We start from the raw sequence: 9,594 nt of genomic DNA on the forward strand, positions 1-9,594 counted from the left end.
TATCTATTTTTTGCAACTAAAATTCAGTAATTAAGCTTAGATTTCATTCCTACTAGAGATCAAGCTGTCGTTCTCATCGGGAAGCGAGATAGCCTTGGACCGCCGCCCGCCTTGCTCCCACTGGTCTATATTAATGGCGCCGCCGAGCGGCTGCACCCCCCCATCCTCGCCACACACACAATTCCTCTCTCTCCGCCCGCATCCTCGACGCCGCTCTGAGTCCTCAAAGCCGTTAGTGTACGAGGATGCCGCCGAAGCGCCCCATCGGAGGGAGTGGCGACGCCGGGGCTGCTGAAGCACCGGAGCATGGCGTGAATATGGAGATAGAGGTTTCTGTCCCCGCTGACGAGGTGGAGAACGAGGCTGCCAACAAGCAGAGGCGGGTCGAGAAAGAACCGCAAGCGACTCCAGCAGGCCTAGACTTCATCAACAACCTCCCCGATGATATGTTGATAGTCATCATATCCTTCCTCCCAATCAAATATCGGGCGAGGACAGTCGCCCTTTCCCGGCGGTGGCGCACCCTATGGCTCCGCACCCCTGTCGACCTCCTCGACGCCCACAAGCTCTGCCATGGCTATCACCAAAGCTTGGATGCGTTCTCCCAGATCCTCGGCAGTCACGATGGCCCAATCAAAGGCCCTATCACGGGCAAGTTCTGTTCCAATGGAAAGGACCGAGCCAAGCTTGACGAGTGGTTCCGATCCCGCGCCATAGATCAGCTCGAGAAGCTAAGTTATAATGATGGGCATATGCGCTTGCTGCTAACATCCGCGCTCCGCTTCGCGCCCACGCTGCGCCTCGCCAAGTTCATGAACTACCATCCCCCCTTAATGACGCGCCCGCTCTTTTTCTACCACGACTAAAGCACCTCGAGCTCGTCGTCGTCCGCATCCCAAAGGATGACATGGAGCGCCTGCTCCGCGGCTGTACTGCACTCGAGTTCCTTCGTCTTCAGGCGATGAATTGCTTGAGTACCTTGCACATCACCTCCAGGACTCTCCGGACTATTTATGTGTGTTGCTGGTGCTGCAACGAGAGATCACAAAAGGTGGACCACAATATGGTCATCCAGGACACATCTTCACTTGAGAGATTACTTGTAGTTGATCAACAAGGTCCAACAAGAATCAATGTCATTTCTGCGCCAAAATTGGAAGTGGTGGGCTACTCGTCTGTCAAATACTACAACTTTCAGGTACAACAGTCGCCTTATATACCTCTCCTTCTTAATATCAACCTTATTTCTAGTTTTGAAGATGTATCTTCGTCTCATCAAGCGAAGCTTCACCCAGACTCTGGGCACATTGAAGGTCTTGCCACTAGAATCTGTCGGCCCCAACCTAGACCAAGTTCTCAGTTGCCTGAGATGCTTTCCATGCCTGAAGAAGCTGTATATCAAGGTGATGTTCCTTTCCTGTTAAATGTTAACCATAAGGGAGTTCAATTTTTTGCACCTTTTCCCAAGTTTACAATGACAATGTACTACGATTTCTGAAGGAATTTTGGAGGATTTTAGGACATACACCCCCACCCCATATTGGTTGCTTCATTCATATGGTTACAGTCGTCCATAAGCATTTCTCCTTTGGATTCATCTGTACTAGTTTTCTTAGGGAATTTTTCATACAATCCAACCTCTTGTGAAGAAGGCTACATGTTTCTAGATTGTAAATGCTCATGTTAATCATGCCAAATCGAAGATGGCACATTGGTGCATTTTACAAATCCTGCAAACCAAATGGGCGTGTAGCAGTGTTCAAAGCTGCATGTAGGCACTAACACGTTCTCTTCTTTTGCAGATAATAATAGGCCCGGAGGTGGATAACGTTTATAACGACAATCACATCGAATGCCTGGATCTACATCTCTCAAATATTACTTTGAACTCCTACCGAGGGACCTTACCGGAGATTACACTCGCCAGGTTCTTTCTTGCCACAGCAAAGGTGCTGAGGGTACTGAGGTTGAACACGGATTTAATTAGGAAAGATCAATGGTATGATTATCAGAGCCGGCAAGTACTGTGGAATGGAAGTGCCTCCAAAAATGCCAAACTTCGTATTGGAAGAGCATATGGCAAAGCAATTGGAAGTTATTGTGTCAAACCCATACATGACTTGTCAGCAGCTGATCCCTTTTCAGAAATGACGCAGCTTGCAATGTTTGAATTTGGGCGTTGTAATCTTTCAATTTGAACCTTGCAATATTTATGGTATTTGTTATATTGAACCGTTTTTGTTCTCTTGTCTCAACGCAAACAGTTCATCTGGGTGAACGGCATGTCGTACATCGCACACACCTTGATCTGGCTGACCATTTCTTTTGTGTTGCCTAATCACAAACAGTTCATCTGAGTGAACTGTATGCTGTACATCGCACACACCTTGATCTGGCTGACCATTCCTTTTGTGTTGCCTAATCACATACAGTTCATCCGAGTGAACCGTATGCTGTACATCGCACACGCCTTCATCTGGCTGCCCGTTTCTTTTGTTCCCCCTCATCGAAAACGGTTAATTGAACTGAATCGTATGCCCTGAATCGCAGACGCAACTAAAATCTGAACCGTGTTTGATGCATCCGTCATCGCAAACATTTTGTGCATTTTTTGACAGTTTTTTTACACCACCGTTTGCGATTATTGCATCGCACACAGTTTCATCGAAGGGTCTCTGATCATACTGTCGCGTTAGCAGCATCCTGCAGTAGTGCACCCTCGGGGCCGAGGGTATGTACCAGTAGCTATGTGTTTGATCTCTCTCTCTCTCTCTCTCTCTCTCTCTCTCTCTCTCGTGTTCTTGATCTGGCACGATCTTGATGTACTGCGAGCTTTGCTATTATAGTTGGATCTTATGATGTTTCTGCCCTTCTACCTTCTTGTAATGGGTTGAGTTTTCCCTTTGAGGTTATCTTATCGGATTGAGTCTTTAGGGATTTGAGAACACTTGATGTATGTCTTGCATGTGCTTATCTGTGGTGACAATAGGATATTCACCTGATCTACTTGATGTATGTTTTGGTGATCAACTTGGGGGTTCAGTGACCTTGTGAACTTATGCATAGGGGTTTGCACACGTTTTCATCTTGACTCTCCGGTAGAAACTTTGGGGAACTCTTTGAAGTTCTTTGTGTTGGTTTGAATAGATGAATCTGAGATTGTGTGATGCATATCGTATAATCAAAACCGCGAATACTTGTGGTGACATTGGAGAATCTAGGTGACATTAGGGTTTTGGTTGATGTGTATCTTAAGGTGTTATTTTAGTACGAACTCTAGGGCTGTTTGCCACACTTATAGGAATAGCCCAATAGATCGATCAGAAAGAATAACTTTGAGGTGGTTTCGTACCCTACAATAATCTCTTCGTTTGTTCTCCGCTATTAGTGACTTTGGACTGACTCTTTGTTGCATGTTGAGGGATTGTTATATGATCTAATTATGTTATCATTGTTGTGAGAATTGCACTCGTGAAAGTATGAACCCTAGTCCCTGCTACGAAGCATTGCAATACCGTTTTTGTTCACTTTTGTTACTAGTTACCTTGCTGTTTTTATAATTTCGTATTACAAAAACCTATATCTACCATCCATATTACACTTGTATCACCATCTCTTCGCCGAACTAGTGCACCTATACATTTTACCATTGTATTGGGTGTGTTGGGGACACAAGAGACTCTTTGTTATTTGGTTGCAGGGTTGTTTGAGAGAGACCATCTTCATCCTACGCCTCCCAAGGATTGATAAATCTTAGGTCATCTTCTACCTCTTGAGCATGCGTTGGTTTTCCCTTGAAGAGGAAAGGGTGATGCAGCAAAGTAGCGTAAGTATTTCCCTCAGTTTTTGAGAACCAAGGTATCAATCCAGTAGGAGACTACACGCAAATCCCTAGTACCTGCACAAACAAATAAGAACCTTGCAACCAACGCGATAAAGGGGTTGTCAATCCCTTCACGGCCACTTGCAAAAGTGAGATCTGATAAAGATAATAAGATAAATATTTTTGGTATTTTTGTTGTATAGATTGAAAAGTAAAGATTGCAAAATAAACGGCGACAGAAATAGCACATTGGCGGGAGATTAATATGATGGAAGATAGACCCGGGGGCCATAGGTTTCACTAGTGGCTTCTCTCAAGATAGCAAATTCTACGGTGGGTGAACAAATTACTGTCGAGCAATTGATAGAAAAGCGCATAGTTATGAGAATATCTAGGCTTGATCATGAACATAGGCATCACGTCCGTGACAAGTAGACCGAAATGATTCTGCATCAACTACTATTACTCCACACATCGACCGCTATCCAGCATGCATCTAGAGTATTAAGTTCGTAAGAACAGAGTAACGCATTAGGCAAGATGACATGATGTAGAGGGATAAACTCAAGCAATATGATATAAACCCCATCTTTCTATCCTTGATGGCAACAATACAATACGTGCCTTGCTGCCCCTGCTGTCGCTGGGAAAGGACACCGCGAGATTGAACCCAAAGCTAAGCACTTCTCCCATTGCAAGAAAGATCAATCTAGTAGGCCAAACCAAACTGATAATTCGAAGAGACTTGCAAAGATATCAAATCATGCATATAAGAATTCAAAGAAGAATCAAATATTGTTCATAGATAATCTTGATCATAAACCCACAATAATCGGATCTCGACAAACACACCGCAAAAAGTATTACATCGAATAGATCTCCAAGAGAATCGAGGAGAACTTTGTATTGAGATCCAAAGAGAGAGAAGAAGCCATCTAGCTAATAACTATGGACCAGAAGGTCTGTGGTAAACTACTCACACATCATTGGAGAGGCTATGGTGTTGATGTAGAAGCCCTCCGTGATCGATTCCCCCTCCGGTAGAGCATCGAAAAAGGCCCCAAGAAGGGATCTCATGGGTACAGAAGGTTGCGGCGATGGAAATAGGGTTTCGTGGTGCTCCTGGATGTTTTCAGGGTATATGAGTATATATAGGCGAAAGAAGCAGATCGGGGGAGCCACGAGGGGGCCACGAGGGTGGGGGCGCGCCTACCCCCTCGGCGCGCCTCCCTGCCTCGTGGCCGCCTCGTTGCTTCCTTGACGTCCACTCCAAGTCTCCTGGATTGCGTTTGTTCCAAGAACGATCCTCGCCAAGGTTTCATTCTGTTTGGATTCCGTTTGATATTCCTTTTCTGCGAAACACTGAAATTGGCAAAAACAACAATTTGTTGGAAATATACCCTAGATGCAATAATAAATAGGTTATTATTATATTTCCTTGTTCATGATAATCGTTTATTATCCATGCTAGAATTGTATTGATAGGAAACTCAGATACATGTGTGGATACATAGACAACACCATGTCCCTAGTAAGCCTCTAGTTGACTAGCTCGTTGATCAATAGATGGTTACGGTTTCCTGACCATGGACATTGGATGTCGTTGATAACGGGATCACATCATTAGGAGAATGATGTGATGGACAAGACCCAATCCTAAGCCTAGCACAAGATCGTATAGTACGTTTGCTCAGAGTTTTTCTAATGTCAAGTATCATTTCCTTAGACCATGAGATTGTGCAACTCCCGGATACCGTAGGAATGCTTTGGGTGTACCAAACGTCACAACGTAACTGGGTGGCTATAAAGGTGCACTACAGGTATCTCCGAAAATGTCTGTTGGGTTGGCACGAATCGAGACTGGGATTTGTCACTCCGTGTAAACGGAGAGGTATCTCTGGGCCCACTCGGTAGGACATCATCATAATGTGCACAATGTGACCAAGGAGTTTATCACGGGATGATGTGAGTTACGGAACGAGTAAAGAGACTTGCCGGTAACGAGATTGAACAAGGTATCGGGACACCGACGATCGAATCTCGGGCAAGTAACATACCGATTGATAAAGGGAATTGTATACGGGATTGATTGAATCCCCGACATCGTGGTTCATCCGATGAGATCATCGTGGAACATGTGGGAGCCAACATGGGTATCCAGATCCCGCTATTGGTTATTGGCCGGAGAACGTCTCGGTCATGTCTGCATGGTTCCCGAACCCGTAGGGTCTACACACTTAAGGTTCGATGACGCTAGGGTTATAGGGAAAGTATGTACGTGGTTACCGAATGTTGTTCGGAGTCCTGGATGAGATCCCGGACGTCACGAGGAGTTCCGGAATGGTCCGGAGGTAAAGATTTATATATGGGAAGTCCTGTTTTGGTCACCGGAAAAGTTTCGGGTGCTATCGGTAATGTACCGGGACCACCGGGAGGGTCCCGGGGGTCCACCAGGTGGGGCCACCAGCCCCAGAAGGCTGCGTGGGCTAAGTGTGGGAGGGGACCAGCCCCAGGTGGGCTGGTGCGCCCCCCACCAAAGCCCAAGGCGCAGGGAGAGTGGGAGGGGGCAAACCCTAGGTCCAGATGGGCCTTAAGGCCCACCCTAGTGGCGCCCCCCTCTCTTCCCCCCTTGGCCGCCCCCTAGATGGGATCTAGGGCTGGCCGCCACCCCTTGGGGTGGGAACCCTAGAGGGGGCACAGCCCCCTCCCCCCTATATATAGTTGAGGTTTGGGGCTACCCAAGACACGAGAACGTCTCTCTTTAGGTGCAGCCCTACCCCTCTCCCTCCTCCTCCTCTCCCGCGGTGCTTGGCGAAGCCCTGCGGGATTGCCACGCTCCTCCACCACCACCACGCCGTCGTGCTGCTGCTGGACGGAGTCTTCCCCAACCTCTCCCTCTCTCCTTGCTGGATCAAGGCGTGGGAGACGTCACAGGGCTGCACGTATGTTGAACGCGGAGGCACCGTTCTTCGGTGCTTAGATCGGAATCAACCGCGATCTGAATCACTACGAGTACGACTCCTTCATCCGCGTTCTTGCAACGCTTCCGCATCGCGATCTACAAGGGTATGTAGATGCACTCTCCTTCCCCTCGTTGCTAGATTACTCCATAGATTGATCTTGGTGATGCGTAGAAAATTTTGAATTTCTGCTACGTTCCCCAACACAATTTGCATTGGGCCTTCGGTTAGTAGGTTAGTCCCAAAAATAATATAAAAGTGCATAATAAAGCCCATTAAACATCCAAAATAGATAATATAATAGCATGGAACAATAAAAAATTATAGATACGTTGGAGACATATCAAGCATCCCCAAGCTTAATTCCTGCTCGTCCTCGAGTAGGTAAATGATAAAAATAGAATTTTTGATGTGGAATGCTACCTAACATAATTTTCTATGTAATTTTCTTTATTGTGGCATGAATGTTCAGATCCGAAAGATTCAAGATAAAAGTTTAATATTGACATAAAAATAACAATACTTCAAGCATACTAACTAAGCAATTATGTCTTCTTAAAATAACATAGCCAAAGAAAGCTCATCCCTACAAAATCATATAGTTTGGCCATGCTTCATTTTCGTCACACAAAAATGCTCTCATCATGCACAACTCCGATGACAAGGCAAGAAATTGTTTCATACTTTAGTATTTATCAAACTTTTTCAACTTTCACGCAATACATGAGCGTGAGCCATGGACATAGCACTATGGGTGGAATAGAATATAATGATGGGGGTTGTGTGGAGAAGACAAAAAAGGAGAAAGTCTCACATTGACGCGGCTAATCAATGGGCTAGGGAGATGCCCATCAATTGATGTCAATGCAAGGAGTATGGATTGCCATGCAATGGATGGACTAGAGCTATAAATGTATGAAAGCTCAACAAAAGAAACTAAGTGGGTGTGCATCCAACTTGCTTGCTCACGAAGACCTAGGGCATTTGAGGAAGCCCATGGTTGGAATATACAAGCCAAGTTCTATAATGAAAAATTCCCACTAGTATATGAAAGTGAGAAAATAAGAGACTCTCTATCATAAGGATCATGGTGCTACTTTGAAGCACAAGTGTGGAAAAGGGATAGTAGCATTGTCCCTTTTATTCTTTTTTTGGGCCTTTCTTTTTTTGGCCTTTGCTTTTTTTATTTGGCCTTTTTTATGGGACAATGCTCTATTAATGATGATCATCACACTTCTATTTATTTACAACTCAATGATTACAACTCGATACTAGAACAAAATATGACTCTATATGAGTGCCTCCGGCGGTGTACCGGGATGGGCAATGAATAAAGAGTGACATGTATGATAAATTATGCATGGTGGCTTTGCCACAAATACGATGTCAACTACATGGTCATGCAAGGCAATATGACAATGATGAAGCGTGTCATAATAAATGAAACGGTGGAAAGTTGCATGGCAATATATCTCGGAATGGCTATGGAAATGCCATAATAGGTAGGTATGGTGGCTGTTTTGAGGAAGATATAAGGAGTTTTATGTGTGATAGAGCGTATCATATCATGGGGTTTGGATGCACTGGCGAAGTTTGCACCAACTCTCAAGGTGAGAAAGGGCAATGCACGGTACCGAAGAGGCTAGCAATGATGGAAAGGTGAGAGTGCGTATAATCCATGGACTCAACATTAGTCATAAAGAACTCACATACTTATTGCAAAAATCTATTAGTCATCAAAAACCAAGCATTACGCGCATGCTCCTAGGGGGATAGATTGGTAGGAAAATACCATTGCTCGTCCCCGACCGCCACTCATAAGGATGACAATCAAGGAATACCTCATGTTTCAAATTTGTCACACAACGGTTACCATACGTGCATGCTACGGGACTTGCAAACTTCAACACAAGTATTTCTCAAATTCACAATTACTCAACTAGCACAACTTTAATATCACGATCTTCATGTCTCAAAACAATCATCAAGTATCAAACTTCTCATAGTATTCAATGCGCTTTATATGAAAGTTTTTATTATACCCATATTGGATGCCTATCATATTAGGAGTAATTTTATAGCCAAAGCAAATTACCATGCTGTTCTAAAGGACTCTCAAAATAATATAAGTGAAGCATGAGAGATCAATAATTTCTATAAAATAAAACCACCACCGTGCTCTAAAAGATATAAGCGAAGCACTAGAGCAAAATTATCTAGCTCAAATGATATAAGTGAAGCACATAGAGTATTCTAATAAATTCCGATTCATGTGTGTCTCTCCAAAAGGTGTGTACGGCAAGGATGATTGTGGTAAACTAAAAAGAAAAGGCTCAAATCATACAAGACTTTCCAAGCAAAACACATATCATGTGGTGAATAAAAATATAGCATCAAGTAAAGTTACCGATAGACGAAGACGAAAGAGGGGATGCCTTCTGGGGCATCCCCAAGCTTAGGCTTTTGGTTGTCCTTGAATTTTACCTTGGGGTGCCTAGGTCATTCCCAAGCTTAGGCTCTTGCCACTCCTTATTCCATAATCCATCAAATCTCTACCCAAAACTTGAAAACTTCACAACACAAAACTCAACAGAAAATCTCATGAGCTCCGTTAGTGTAAGAAAACAAACCACCACATTAAGGTGCTGTAATGAACTCATTCTTTATTTCTATTGGTGTTAAACCTACTGTATTCCAACTTCTCTATGGTTCATACCCCCCGATACTAGCCATAGATTCATCAAAATAAGCAAACAACACACGAAAAACAGAATCTGTCAAAAACAGAACAGTCTGTAGTAATCTGTATCA

This window comes from Triticum aestivum, chromosome 6D (assembly GCF_018294505.1).
Source record: "Triticum aestivum cultivar Chinese Spring chromosome 6D, IWGSC CS RefSeq v2.1, whole genome shotgun sequence".
Classification (NCBI taxonomy): domain Eukaryota; kingdom Viridiplantae; phylum Streptophyta; class Magnoliopsida; order Poales; family Poaceae; genus Triticum; species Triticum aestivum.